At 41.6% G+C, this 13,638-nt stretch overlaps 1 long non-coding RNA gene across 1 annotated transcript in view; it reads right to left on the reverse strand.

Moving 5' to 3' along the window:
• Positions 1-5,546, reverse strand: part of LOC117067677 — an 87,424-nt gene extending 81,878 nt beyond the window's left edge. The window contains exon 1 of the long non-coding RNA XR_004430822.1: positions 5,437-5,546. This is a non-coding gene — a long non-coding RNA (uncharacterized LOC117067677). The remainder of the gene's footprint in view (positions 1-5,436) is intronic.
• Positions 5,547-13,638: the final 8,092 nt, after the last annotated feature.

Consider the following 13,638-nt stretch of genomic DNA (forward strand, 5'->3'; position numbering starts at 1 on the left):
CTGCATAGACTCCTTTTTGTTCATCCCCAGGGTAAAAATGGAAATGAATCATGGATTAGCTTTATAGCCACTGAATTTATTGAGCAAGGCCCAAGTTCTTGTTCTAAGTTAAGATCCCTCCTCAGCTAAATAAGAGTAAAATGGAAATAATCGCCTTGAGATTCAAATTGGGAGTGAGTTGGAGTTGGTTACCTGTCTACTGGTTCTACAAAGAGTGAAAATAACTCATATCAGACCAAAGTCAAGATGACTCATTCAATGATGCTTATAGAATCTGTTAGTGTTGCTGAATCTTTTCCCTAACATTATCTTCAATTCTTGGTGGTGGTGGTGATGATGATGATGATGATGATAAGTCAATGATGATGAAGGCAGCATAATAAAAATAACTATTATTTATTGAGCTATCACTATTGCTACAGCATTGTTTCCCAAATTTCCCTGAAAACAAGAATTTCTTAACTGTGCTTGCTGAATACATAGACTCCCAGGCTGCAACCCAAATCTACTCTATTACAATTCCTAGTGGATAAATTTGGGAAGGTTGGGGAACAGTATGCCAGGCTGGCTAGGTGCTCAGCACTATTCATTCATTATGATATTTGATTCCCACAGCAATTTTATGAGGTAGATTCTATGATTAATCCTATCATATAGATGAGAAGCCTGAGGGATAGAGAAGTTACGTGACTTGCTTTTGCCAAAAACTTTGGATAGGATTTTCTTCAGACATGTTCACTGGAGTTCTAGGCCCGATGCTGAATTCCAACAGAAGCCCTTACAGGCTTAGCTGGCTTCCAGTGAAGCTTACATGAAATTTCCAATTTCTTGGTGTTCCTACGCAGGTTAAGACTATTCCAGTTTGGAACCTTGTCCCATCCTTCTTGGTTCCTGAAAGATTCGCTCCTGTGCTTCTCCTTTCCTTTCCAGCATTTCAAGGTCCACAGGCTTCTTCCTCTCCACCTTGAATAATTACTAAGATTTCAGAGAGTTTGCACTTTAGGAAGGAACGTAAGTCTCATAATAAGTGCCACTGAAGAGGTGCAGAGACAGAAAGTGCTGTGAAAATTTGGAAAAGAGAAATAATTCTTACTCTGGAATATTAGAAGTGGCATGGCATGGCCCAATTCACTTGTGCAAATTCTGAGATATTGGTAGGTTTTCCACTGGCAGAGGTGAGGTGAGCTCACCAAAAAAAAAGAAAAAAGAAAAAAAAGTTTGCTCCTTTTCTCTACTTTGCAAATTGGGTCTTTGTGACTTAGTCCAAGCAGGGGAAATAAATCTTAGCCCCATGATGGTTTAGCAGTCTAAGTCATCTGTTTCAAAATAGGATGGAATTACAACCAGCTGGTAGTAATTTTCAAATCCTGACCCCTGCAGAAAGGGATGAGAATTCACCAGAAAGTTCATTTCTTCTCCAGGGTACCAAGCTACATTTCCCTCAGAGGGTGACATGGATGCCAAGGGGCTTTTTATTTTTATTTTTAATTTTGTTAGTAACCGCAAGCCACACTGTTCTGGTATTTTGAATACAGCATTTATAAGTTGAAAGTAGAAAAAAGGTACAGAATGTGCCATATTTTCTAGTTCATTGTTCCATGTCCATAAAACAAAAACACTTTTAAAAGGCAAATTTTATATTCTTCAAGGTAGCAGCAATAGTAGTACTGTTCTCTCTGCCATTTACAGTGAAGGGTAAAACTTAAGCTGTTTGGACACTCCATCAGTCTTATTCATCCCTGCAGCAGCAACAGCCCTTTTCATTTCTAATATTTCACAGTTCCTAGCTATGAATAGGTAACCCCGTGCTTTTCACCACTTGTTATAAGCTGAATTGTGTCCATCAAGGAGACTGACAGAAGTTCTAAGCCCCAGTACCTGTGCATGTGACTTTATTTGGAAATAGGGTCTTGGGAGTTCTAATCACGTTAAGATGACGTCATCAGTGTGGGCCCCAATCCAAGTGGCTGTGTGAATACGGAGACAACAGGGAGAACGCAGCGTAAAGATGGAGGCAGGGACCCGAGTGATGCGTCTGCAAGTCAAGGGGCGCCAAGGAGCGCCGAGGAGTCCTGGTCATCCCCAGAAGCTGGAGGAAGGCATGGATCAGATTCTCTCTCAGAATGAATCAACCCTTAAAACACTGAATGCAGCCTTCTGGCCTCCAGACTATGAAGCAACAAATTTCTGCTGTTTTAAGCCACCCGGTTAGTCATACTGCCTCATAGCAGGCTTTGAAAATTAATACACCACCTTTATAAAAACTGTTCACAAAGGAACTCTGTGTAACATTACGCATAAAACATAACAAAAACACTTAATATGACAACTGTTGTAAATACGAAAAATATTATCACATGAAAGGTAGTGGGAGATGTTACAGAGTTCACTGCCAGGTTACTTTGACGGAGAAGGAAAGAGACTGCTCACATTGAAGTTCGATTCATCTTCGGAAAGGACCTGAGAGATGGTCTAATCCAGGAGTGGGCAAACTAGGGCCTGCAGGCCAAAAGCAGCTGACGGGGCATAATCGTACAGACCCTGAGCTAAGAATAGCTCTTACATTTTTAAAATATTCTTGAATGTGGGCCCGTCTCTTTTTTCCTTCCATCCAGAAGTTTCCGGAGCCTTAGAAAATGAAGAAACCACTAGAAGGAAGGATTTTAGATCCCCAAAAGTTTATGTGGCATAGACACCCTAACCCCCTACTCATGCTTTACTGTGATGTGAGAAATACGATTTAATTGTTTAGGCACTGAGATTTCTGTTACACACAGACAAGGGTTTTGTGTTATAATAGTTGCCCTAATAGTTACTATTCTACCCTAATAGATGCTGTTATTCTCTAAGCCTAACTCAACCCTAACTCTAATAAAACCAGAAGAATATGCAATGGACAACCACATGTGGCCTGCAAAGGTGAAAATATTTGCTATTTGGTCCTTTACAAAAAAAAAAAAAAAAAAGGTTTGCCACCCCTTTGCCTAGTCCAGTGATTTATAACGTTATTATTATTACTCAGTGAGAATACTTAATTTTGTTTAAAAAAAAAAAAAGAGACAGAGAGAGGGATAAATAAAACAGAAAAATGCTTCTGCTCTTCCTAAGGAAGCAGGGTCTGCAGTCTTGAATTCTCCCACTCAACCATCTTAGTTGCCCCTCACCTAATAGAGCTCTTGGGTTCCACTGATATCGTGATAGTGATATTGGCAACAATCAATTGAGTATACATAGCGTTTCACAACAGTACTAAACATGTCCCAGATACTCTTGAATTTCGTCTTCAAATTAATCATATGAGGGGTGTGCTATTAGCTCCGTCTTTATACATGAAGACACTGGAGCTTAGATTAAATTAGTTGACCTACATCTGGTAAATGGCGAAGACAGAATTTGTATCAATGGCCCTCTGGCTCCTATACCGCTAACTATGCCCACTGAGCTCTGTTCTTATGTGGTGTTACCTCCTCATCAAGGGCCCTAAGGTTCAGGGAGGTGAAGGAATATGTCTAAGGTCTCAGGCTAGTTGGTCATTGACTGGGTCTGGAGTTCAGGTCTCCTGACTTACCATGTGATGCCCTTTCCACTGTCCCATTCGGGCTCATTTGTCCTGGCAGAATGTGGATGGAGAACATAGACCAAACTGGCTCTGGGAGTGGAGGGTAGGCGGGTGCATGGGTGGAGGGCCCACATTCTCATTCTCATGCTCATCGGTTGGATGGGCCAGAGAAAAAGATTTATTTAGCTTGGGACTGGTGGACCATTCTCTCTCCTACAGTTTCCTCTCATTGTCCCTGCTCGCAGAAGTGGTACCTCCCTCAGCAAAACTGCTCAGTAGCCTCACATCTCAGGAGAGGTCCCATACGTATTCTCTTCTCCAATAACTGCTGGCCATCGTCAACCAGATCCATTTCTCACACTGGCTTAGCCAGCCTTTCTCTCACTTTGCTCCTCATCCCTTTCTTCTGATTCCATCTTGTCCCGTAGGTTACAAGCTTGGATCCATCTTCTGATTCAGACTCTAGATCCTCAAGAATCTGCCTCTCTTTGCTAGCACCTGAGAACTACCTTGACTGAGGTTGGCTGATTGCTTCTTAACTCACCGCTTAGCATCATTATACCCAGATTTTACCCAGAAGGACGTATTTCCAGGAAACTCATCCCAGTCTCATACTTGGCACCAGTAGCTCCCTCTTTCCCTGTGATATGTTTACCTTCTCCTCTGTGGGATGCACTGTATATGTCAACCGCATCAACACCATTATGGTTGCCGATAGTATTAAGCTAATGGCTTTAGAGGACAGAAGTTTGTACTAGTGGTAAAAACAATGATAGTATAACTAATTCATTGAAAACTTTATACACATATGACCTTATGAGGTAAGTACTATTATCATCTCCATGTGGCAGGTGGGGAAACTGAGGCACAGAAAGGTTAGACAACTTGTCCAAGGACACAGAACCAGGAAACATGGAACCAGACTTGGAACTTTCATATAAAGGTGCAGTCACCTTTGCTGGCTTCCTGCCGTATGTCAGGCCTTCCTCTTGGTGCTTCATATAAGCGGTGGGAAATTCTTGGGAGATATTTGCCCATATGTTTTCCATGGTATTTCCTGTGTTTCTCCCCATTAGGCAGCTAGGCCTTCTGTAAAACTTCAGGGAAGGGAAAACCAGTGAAACAAAGATAACAGAGGAGTCATATTTTTAGCTTTTGAGTCTCAAATGGCAGGTTCTGGTCATAAACCAAAGATTTGGAAGATTAAATGAAAAGCTGGGAAACTTCTTCTCCAGACCAGACAAGACTTTTCAAATTTGAGAAGGAGAGCCAGGGAAGCCAAGAAACCCGACATGATGGTTGAGTTCCCAGGAAGGAGTCCTAGCGTGTAGCACCTGCCTCCAGCCTGGCTAACCGGCGGGGCAGTGGTGGAATATGCAGGCAGGGCTGAAGGTGGAAAGCTACATGGATCCGACATCCTTCTCAGGTTTAGATGAGGGCATCCTGCTTTGACTTGAGATTACATCCCCATGATGAAGCCAAATAGGGACTCAAAATAGAAACTAAGTCGAGTTATAAAAATATAAAAAGAAAGTTGCTTTTCTTACACAGCTGAGTTTGGGGGCCCATAGGTACCCACACATTCATTATCTCTATTCTGCACACTGACCTGTGGAGTTATTTTTTATCATCCCCATATTATGGCATTTGATTACAGAGTGGAAAAATTACTTGCCCAGGGGACACAGCTAATAAGTAGAAGAAAAAGTACATTAGGAGAAAAGTGGAAAATAAACAATGAAGGAAAAAGAAAAAGAAAAGAAGTAGTGAGAAATAGGTAGAGACTGCAAGGCATAACCTCCGAGTCACAATTCTCCCGGAAAGAACATTTCTCTTTATTCTCCAAAAAAGTGAACATTTTATCAGGATATACTTACATTTTATTTGGAGGAATAGTCATTTCCTTGTTCCCTTTTCCCGAAGATCTAGCTTAGAACCAGACGCTGTGAAAATGTAGCCAGCCTCCACAAAAGAGTTATTTCAACTGTGTCGTCGCTGCAAAAAAATTACATGTGAATCAGAGTTCTATCATGGAAATTATGCTTCGGGACAAATATGTTATGACTGATGGCTCATAAAATCATGCCAGTATGTATGCTATCACCGCATTCAATTATTTTAACCTGCTGTGAACTTGCTTGCGATAAATCATGGGAAAACTGAAGCGAACTATCTTAAGCCACTGCACTGTTTCACTCGCTCAAGTCATTCACGGCTCTAAAAATACAATTTATATCATTGGATTCCTGAAATTCTTTCAGTGCTTACATTCTGATTTAAGTGGCATTAAAGCTAGGGCGATTAAGCTGAGAAGTCCAAGGCTACCGACCAATGTCCCCCCCGGGTATTAGCTGTCTATCAGATTGAGAACACTGTTTATCAGACTCCCAGGAAGAAAGCAATTACAACGTGGCCTGTGGGTTGGAAAAAGGCTTGATTCTCAACCTGAAAAAGGAAGGATGTTTCAGTAACAGCATGTGTGACACTTTTGGTGGGATTCGTCCAGAGTAGGGTGATCATAAAATTTAATAACCATCTTAGAACATTTTGGGAATTGCTGGGGAGACCATTAACATTTATATCAGGAATAAAGTAGGACTGTTTTTTCAAACACACAACACAACTGTTTTTTCAAACACAAACAGACAAGGATTTAATAACGGACTAATAAGGAAAATGAAGTTGAATCTCCTTCATGTTTAAGGACCACTTCTTAACTCCCTTCTCCATGACCCATCTGGAGAAAAAAGTGGGTTCTTTAGCTGCATTTTCTCCACAGTCCTGACATTATTCTTCCTATTCCTCGGGAACACGGGAGCAGCTGATATTGCTTCCACAAGCTACTGCACGGTATTTGTGCACAAGCAAAAAGCGGACTGGGTTAGGTTTGAATGTGTTGCTTTTATAAACACAGGGTTAGGAGACGTGAGACAGGAAGTTATGGAGTTACAGAGTGATTGTGAGAAAACACCTCCCTGAGAAAGAACCAAGGCAGTGTGAATCAAGTATTGTGGACAGTAACTTCTCCAGGCTCAATTACCTCCACCAGTAAAATTAGGTAGCTAGACTAGACCCGTGTTTTCTATCCAAGCAGCGTATTAGGGTCACCTGGAGAATGTACCGATGTCCTCGCCCACTCCAAAAGATTTTATTTAATTAGGCTGGGATGGGAATCCCCCAGGGACTCTGATGTTCAGCCTGGGCTGAGAACTGCTAGAAGACTGAAATGTTTCTCTACCGACTTTTATTGGGCAGTTTCTGTGATGGTCTGAGCTTTTGGGAACATTAAAAAGGAAGCTGCAAGAGTGATCCATTACCATTGGCATTGGCTGGTTACAACTGGAATGGTTCTGATGCAGTGTTTACTAGGATGCTTTGTGGAGTTTTCTACCCTCTATCCCATGGCTGGGGACAAACCACTAGTAAATTACATTCCCTCCTAGCAGTACAGAGAATATGGCCTGGGTACAGAAGGAAGCCTAGTAAGTCTTAAGCAAGTTTCTACGTAGCTGATGTCCTCAACATTATTATGTGATTAAAAATATATCAAGTTCTTCCTGGGGTTCCAGTTTCATGCCCTGCATTGACCAGGGCCAGATTTCAAAGTAGACATGAATCTTTCTAGGTCAATACGTTTATTCCACCATTGAGGCACTTCTCACATAATGCTTTGAGACACTGCCTGTGACACAGTGACTTGGAAAATGATTATGGATGTAAAAATATGATGAGAAAACCCTCCTCATCAACCGTATTCCAGGGATTTCTGGATTTGATTACCAGCTTTCCGATGCTTAACGATTTGACTGGTATTGAATGCTTTCTCATTTTTCCTGATAGGGACTACTAAGCACGTTATATTCTTTCTCCCAGTTGGCAACTCAACAAAGGCCAGCCATAAAAACCTCCACTTGTGTAATAAACTATTGTACGATCTACTGCTTATGAACAAGGTCCCTGAAAATGTGCAACCTTTCTGCACGTTAAACACAAAACAGATGGAGGTTTGAAAATAACTTTCTTCTTCACGGGAGGGAAAAGTTAAAGGAGGGGAGAGTAAAACTCATGGTCAGAGGCGTAACTTCCCAAGCCAGGGGCTGAACTCTCCATCCAGGTTGACAGGGACGGCCGCATTCTTTCAAGGGTACGCATACCATCGGGGACCTGGGAGGCAGGGGGCAGAGGACCGTTAGACTTTAGGAAAATGGTGCATACAGTCATGGAGAGTGAAGCCGGCTGAGCTGCCACTTACTAACTGGATAATCGAGGCAAGTCACTAATTTCTTTGTTGTTTAAGCCACATGTGTAAAATGGTGATAACCTGGAGCTCTAGACCCCACGCACCCTGGGGAACAGAGTAGCTGAAAATGTAAATACTCTCCCCGTTACTATTGTTTTCCATTTTCTTTTGTTTATTTGTTGGTTTTACATGTGTAAAAAACCAAATTACATCTCTAAGTCCTGGGACAGAAGAAATGGCGGAGCCAATAATTTTTTTTTTTTTTATTTTTTTTTATTTTTATTTTTTTATTATACTTTAAGTTCTAGGGTACATGTGCATGACGTTTATATCATGTATAACTCCCCAATGCAATCCCTCCCTCCTCCCCCCTCCCCATGATAGGCCCCAGTGTGTGATGTTCCCCTTCCCGAGTCCAAGTGATCTCATTGTTCAGTTCCCACCTATGAGTGAGAACATGCGGTGTTTGGTTTTCTCTTCTTGTGATAGTTTGCTAAGAATGATGGATTCCAGCTGCATCCATGCCATCAGAGAAATGCAAATCAAAACCACAATGAGATACCATCTCACACCAGTTAGAATGGCAATCATTAAGAAGTCAGGAAACAACAGGTGTTGGAGAGGATGTGGAGAAATAGGAACACTTTTACACTGTTGGTGGGATTGTAAACTAGTTCAACCATTATGGAAAACAGTATGGCGATTCCTCAAGGATCTAGAACTAGATGTACCATATGACCCAGCCATCCCACTACTGGGTATATACCCAAAGGATTATAAATTACTCTACTACAAAGACACATGCACACGTATGTTTATTGCGGCACTATTCACAATAGCAAAGACTTGGAATCAACCCAAATGTCCATCTGTGACAGACTGGATTAAGAAAATGTGGCACATATACACCATGGAATACTATGCAGCCATCAAAAAGGAGCCAATAATTTATAAACGATGTAGGTATGCATGCAGGTGTGCACAAATTAATATGTCTATTTATTTTCTTATAGTTTGTCCTGTTTTCACAGAAGGAAAGTGAGGTAGTTTACAAGGATACTCATTTATCATATACTGCTTAATAGTATATAATTTTATTTGTGGAAATGACAGAGTTTGGTTTTTAAAGGAAACTGAAACTTCATCTCAGAATAATAAAAGCACCACCTTCCATTTGTGGGATGTCCCTGAGAGCAGTAAACATGCTCCCCCTATTGTAAAGTATAGATATTAAAGTCTTTATAAAATGTCTTGACATCTACATGAGGTTTTCTTCAAAAAAGAGAATCGTGTGAAGCGCTGAATGAGATATCTTCTTCATTTATTTTATTTTATTTTATTTTAGAGACAGAATCTAGCTCTTGTTGCCCAGGCTGGAGTGCAATGGCGCAGTCTCGGCTCACTGCAACCTCTACCTCCCGAGTTCAGGTGATTCTCCTGCCTCAGCCTCCTGAGTAGCTGGGATTACAGGCACATGCCATCACGCCCAGCTAATTTTTGTATTTTTAGGAGAGATGGGGTTTCACCATGTTGGCCAGGTTGGTCTTGAACTCCTGAGCTCAGATGATCTGCTCGTCTCGGCCTTCCAAAGTGCTGAGATTACAGGTGTGAGCCCACGCACCTGGCCTGATGAGAAATCTTCTAAAGGAATAAGATGCCACAAGAATGGGGCAGGAAGACTGGACTTTTAACTGGTTTTGTCAGAATACAGTGAGGGAAGCAGAAATGACATCAGGAATTTCGAACAAGCAGGATTTAATACAGGAATGATTCCTCAGGTGTTGGAAGACTGCATGTGCAAAAGGAATACTGAGGAAGTTTGGTTATTCAGTTTCCTTTAATAACCAAACTCTGTCATTTCCACAAATAAAATTATATACTATTAAGCAGTATATGATAAATGAGTATCCTTATAAACTATCTCAATTTCCTTCTTGGAAAACAGGGCAAACTATAAGAAAATACATAGGCGTATATTAATTTGTGCATACATGCATGCATCCCTACATCATTTATAAATTATTGGCCCTGTCATTTCTTCTGTCTCAGGAATTAGATATGTAATTTGCTTCTACCTCTGAGCTGATGCAGCATAAGGAAAAAATGCAAGTTGTTGAGGCAGTGGTGCTCAGATCTCTGAGGAAGGGGCATAGCTACTGCTGATGGCGGCTCTACAGGACATAGAAGGTTCTGGAAGCTTCAGAAAAGCCCGGCGGTTACAGGCACCTGCCTCTATCTGAGCAACGCTAAATTAATAAAGTAGGAGTCCATTCTCTCTCTAGCACCACCTATTGGCAGAACGTAAGAAGTCAGCAGATGAGGGCGTAGGTTGCAGAAGGATGGGTGTGGAGCTGAGAGGCAAGAGGGCATGACTGGTGCACGGGACCGGGTGTTAGCTGGAGACACTCATGGAGTAGGATGGTGGGCAACATCCATGAAAAATAACGGAGACAGATGCAAGAGAAAACTAAGCTCTGTGGCCACATTTTCCCAGAAGTGAGAAAGAAGCAAGCAAGAAACCGATTGAATGCTATTGCAAAACAGACCGCATTGATGCCCAAAGAAAGCTCATTCTCCTCTAACAAACTCTTCCATAATTGTTTAGTGAGTGGGCGAGAATTAGCGAAGATAACAGAGCTACTAAGTGGTAGTAATTTTTTCTACAATCCACATATTTACCCAATAGTCCCAGGTGTTTTACTCTGCTCTGCTTAGCTGCCAGCCAGAGCACTGCAGCAAGTGACTGGACTTTATATGCATATAACACTTTTTTTAAAACAAAGTCTGTTAATTTATTTAATCCTCCTGCATGGCTACTCATCCATAAAAATATGATGCACTCAAAAATATGTCTACTTCCCTGGTGTGTGTGAAAGGGAAACAAGCCAGACTAAAAAAAAGCTGCATATTGTATGATTTCATTCATATGATGTTCTGGAAAAGGCAAAGCTATAGAATGGAAAACACTATATCAGTAATTGTCAGGACTTGGGGAAGGAGGAGTAGTTGGTTACAAGGAGGTTGCAGAAGGGAATTTTTAGGGTGATAGAACCATTGTGTGTGGCAAAGTAGGAGAGGATTAATGACTCTCTGCACTTGTCAAGACCCATGAAACTTTATAGCACAAGATGTGAATTTCAATGTATGCAAAGTTAAAAAAAAAAAACCCACAGGATGTTAGGGGACCCTAGAATAGAATGTAGAATGTGATAGAAGAATCTGTGTTACAATATATGACACAACCTCACTGCAGGATATGGGTGGGGGACAGGGAGGACTGAACTAAGTAACTTCGGAAAACAGCATTTTGACTGAAAACTGGAAGGCTAAAACAAAAGCAGCTGTATCTATACAATGTACTCTAGTTGGTAATGTTGTTTCTTGTGGGATTACTGGTTAACAGTTCCAGAACTGTGTTCCATGCATAGCAGGTTTGACAAGTAAGTAAGTAAGTGGATGGTAGAGGACAGTAGCCAGTTTTCTTGCTATTCAAGAGGAGAGTTATAGAAAAGCAAAGGCAGGAAGCTAGGATGAAGTAATTTGTCCTGGATGAGGATCAGCATGAAGTCAGGTTTAGTGCTCTCTCTCTCTCTCTCTCTATATATATATATAATGAATGCATGTAGAACTTCTTATGGTACATGTGTATACGCAGGCAGGTCTGTCCACTGGGAGAGCCTAGAAACAGTAACACCTGTGTAACAATAAGCCTACCAAGTGCCCTGATCTCAGTTACCATTCTCCAATCAAGAAACCAGGGCTCCTCGGGGAAATGGCTGGTTCCAGGACTGGTGCAAGAAGCATACAAAAATGAGCCTGGATTATCTTATAGGGTGAGAAAGTAAGAAAATGCTCAAAAATCAAACTGATGGGGGACATGCATGTCAGAGAGACTTATGAGCCAACCTGAAAGAGCTCCCAATGACTGAAGGTGGAACGAGCTGAGCAACAAAATAAATAATGTAGCATTTTATTATAACCCCAAATGCAAAATAAAAATCCGTAAGTCTGTACTGATCTAAATATGTAAGTAAATAAAGACAAATCTTCCCTTACAGAAGAATAACAATTTATTTATTTATTATTTATTTATTTTTGAGACAGAGTTTCACTCTTGTTGCCCAGGCTGGAGTGTAATGGCGCAATCTCAGCTCACCACAACCTCCGCCTCCTGAGTTCAAGTGATTCTCCTGCCTCAGCCTCCCGAGTAGCTGGGATTACAGGCATGTGCCACCATGCCGGGCTAATTTTGTATTTTTAGTAGAGATGGGGTTTCTCCATGTTGGTCAGGCTGGTCTCAAACCCCTAACCTCAGGTGATCCACCTGCCTCAGCCTCCCAAAGGGCTGGGATTACAGGTGTAAGCCACCATGCCTGGCCGACAAATAATTGATGTAAATATTGCTTTCTCCGGGAGGTGACAGGCTTCCAAAGAGTAGCATATGAATAGGGATGAAGAATGTGACTCCACAGTGGAGAGACGCAACAAACACTGCCTCATCCAGAGGCTGAATGCTAACGCCGTTAGTTGGTAGCATGAATTTCTGATACGATATGATGGGAAAGGCACTTCCCCTCTATGGCAGCCTTCCCCAAAGTCCATAATCCCAGTCTAACTGTGAGAAAATTGAGGAAAATTTTACAACATACCTGACCAGGACTCATCAAAACCGTCAATGACATTTTTTTTAAAAATGGAAAGATTGAGAAATTGTCAGAGATAAGAGGAGAGAGGAGAGACACAATGACAAAATGTCATGTGGTATCCCGGAGCAGAAAAAAAGACATTAGTGGGAAAAAAATAGTGAAATCAGAATAAAGTGTAGAGTTTAGTTCTCAGTAATGTACCAGAGTTGCTTTCTTGATTGTTGCAAATACACCATGATAATGCAGGACATTAGCAATAGGGGAAATTGGATGAGGGGTATACGAGAACCTTTGTGACTTTTCTATAAATTTAAAACTATTCAGAATTTTAAAATGTACTGAAATACCATTGATATGGTTTGGATATGTATCCTCTCCAAGTCTTATTTTGAAACATAATCTGGTTTTTTTTGTGTTTTTTTTGAGACGGAGTCTGGCTCTGTCACCCAGACTGGAGTGCAGTGGTGTGATCTCGGCTCACTGCAAACTCTGCCTCCCGGGTTCATGCCATTCTCCTGGCTCAGCCTCCCGAGTAGCTGGGACTACAGGCGCTTGCCACCATGCCCGGCTAAATTTTTGTATTTTTTTTTAGTAGAGATGGGGTTTCACCGTGTTAGCCAGGATGGTCTCGATCTACTGACCTCGTGATCCACCTGTCTTGGCCTCCCAAAGTGCTGGGATTACAGGCGTGAGCCACTGCACCTGGCTGAAACATAATACTTAATGTTGGAGGTGGAGCCTGGTGACAGATGTTTGGGTCATGGGGGCAGGTCCCTCATGAGTGACTTGGTGTCCTCCCTATGGTAATGAGTGTGCTCTTGCTGTGAGTTCACGAGAGAGATGATTGTTTGAAAGTGTATCACTTCATCTCTCTCGTTCTCAATCTCCATATGACACACTAGCTCCCCATCACCTTCTGTCATGTTGGAAGCTTCTTGAGGCATCACCAAGAGCAGATGCTGGTACAGCCTGTACAGCCTGCAGAAACAAGAGCAGATGCTGGTACAGCCTGTACAGCCTGCAGAAACAATAGCCAATGAAACATCTTTTCTTCGCAAATTACCCAGCCTTGGGTATTTTTTAATAGCAATGCAAAAATGGCCTCATACAACCAATTAGAAAACATCCCCAAATATCAAATACCTAGAGATAAAATGAACAAAGATACGTTAGATTGCTATCCTAAAAAAACC

Source organism: Trachypithecus francoisi, unplaced genomic scaffold (assembly GCF_009764315.1).
Source record: "Trachypithecus francoisi isolate TF-2019V2 unplaced genomic scaffold, Tfra_2.0 Lachesis_group20, whole genome shotgun sequence".
In the NCBI taxonomy this organism is placed as follows: Eukaryota; Metazoa; Chordata; class Mammalia; order Primates; family Cercopithecidae; genus Trachypithecus; species Trachypithecus francoisi.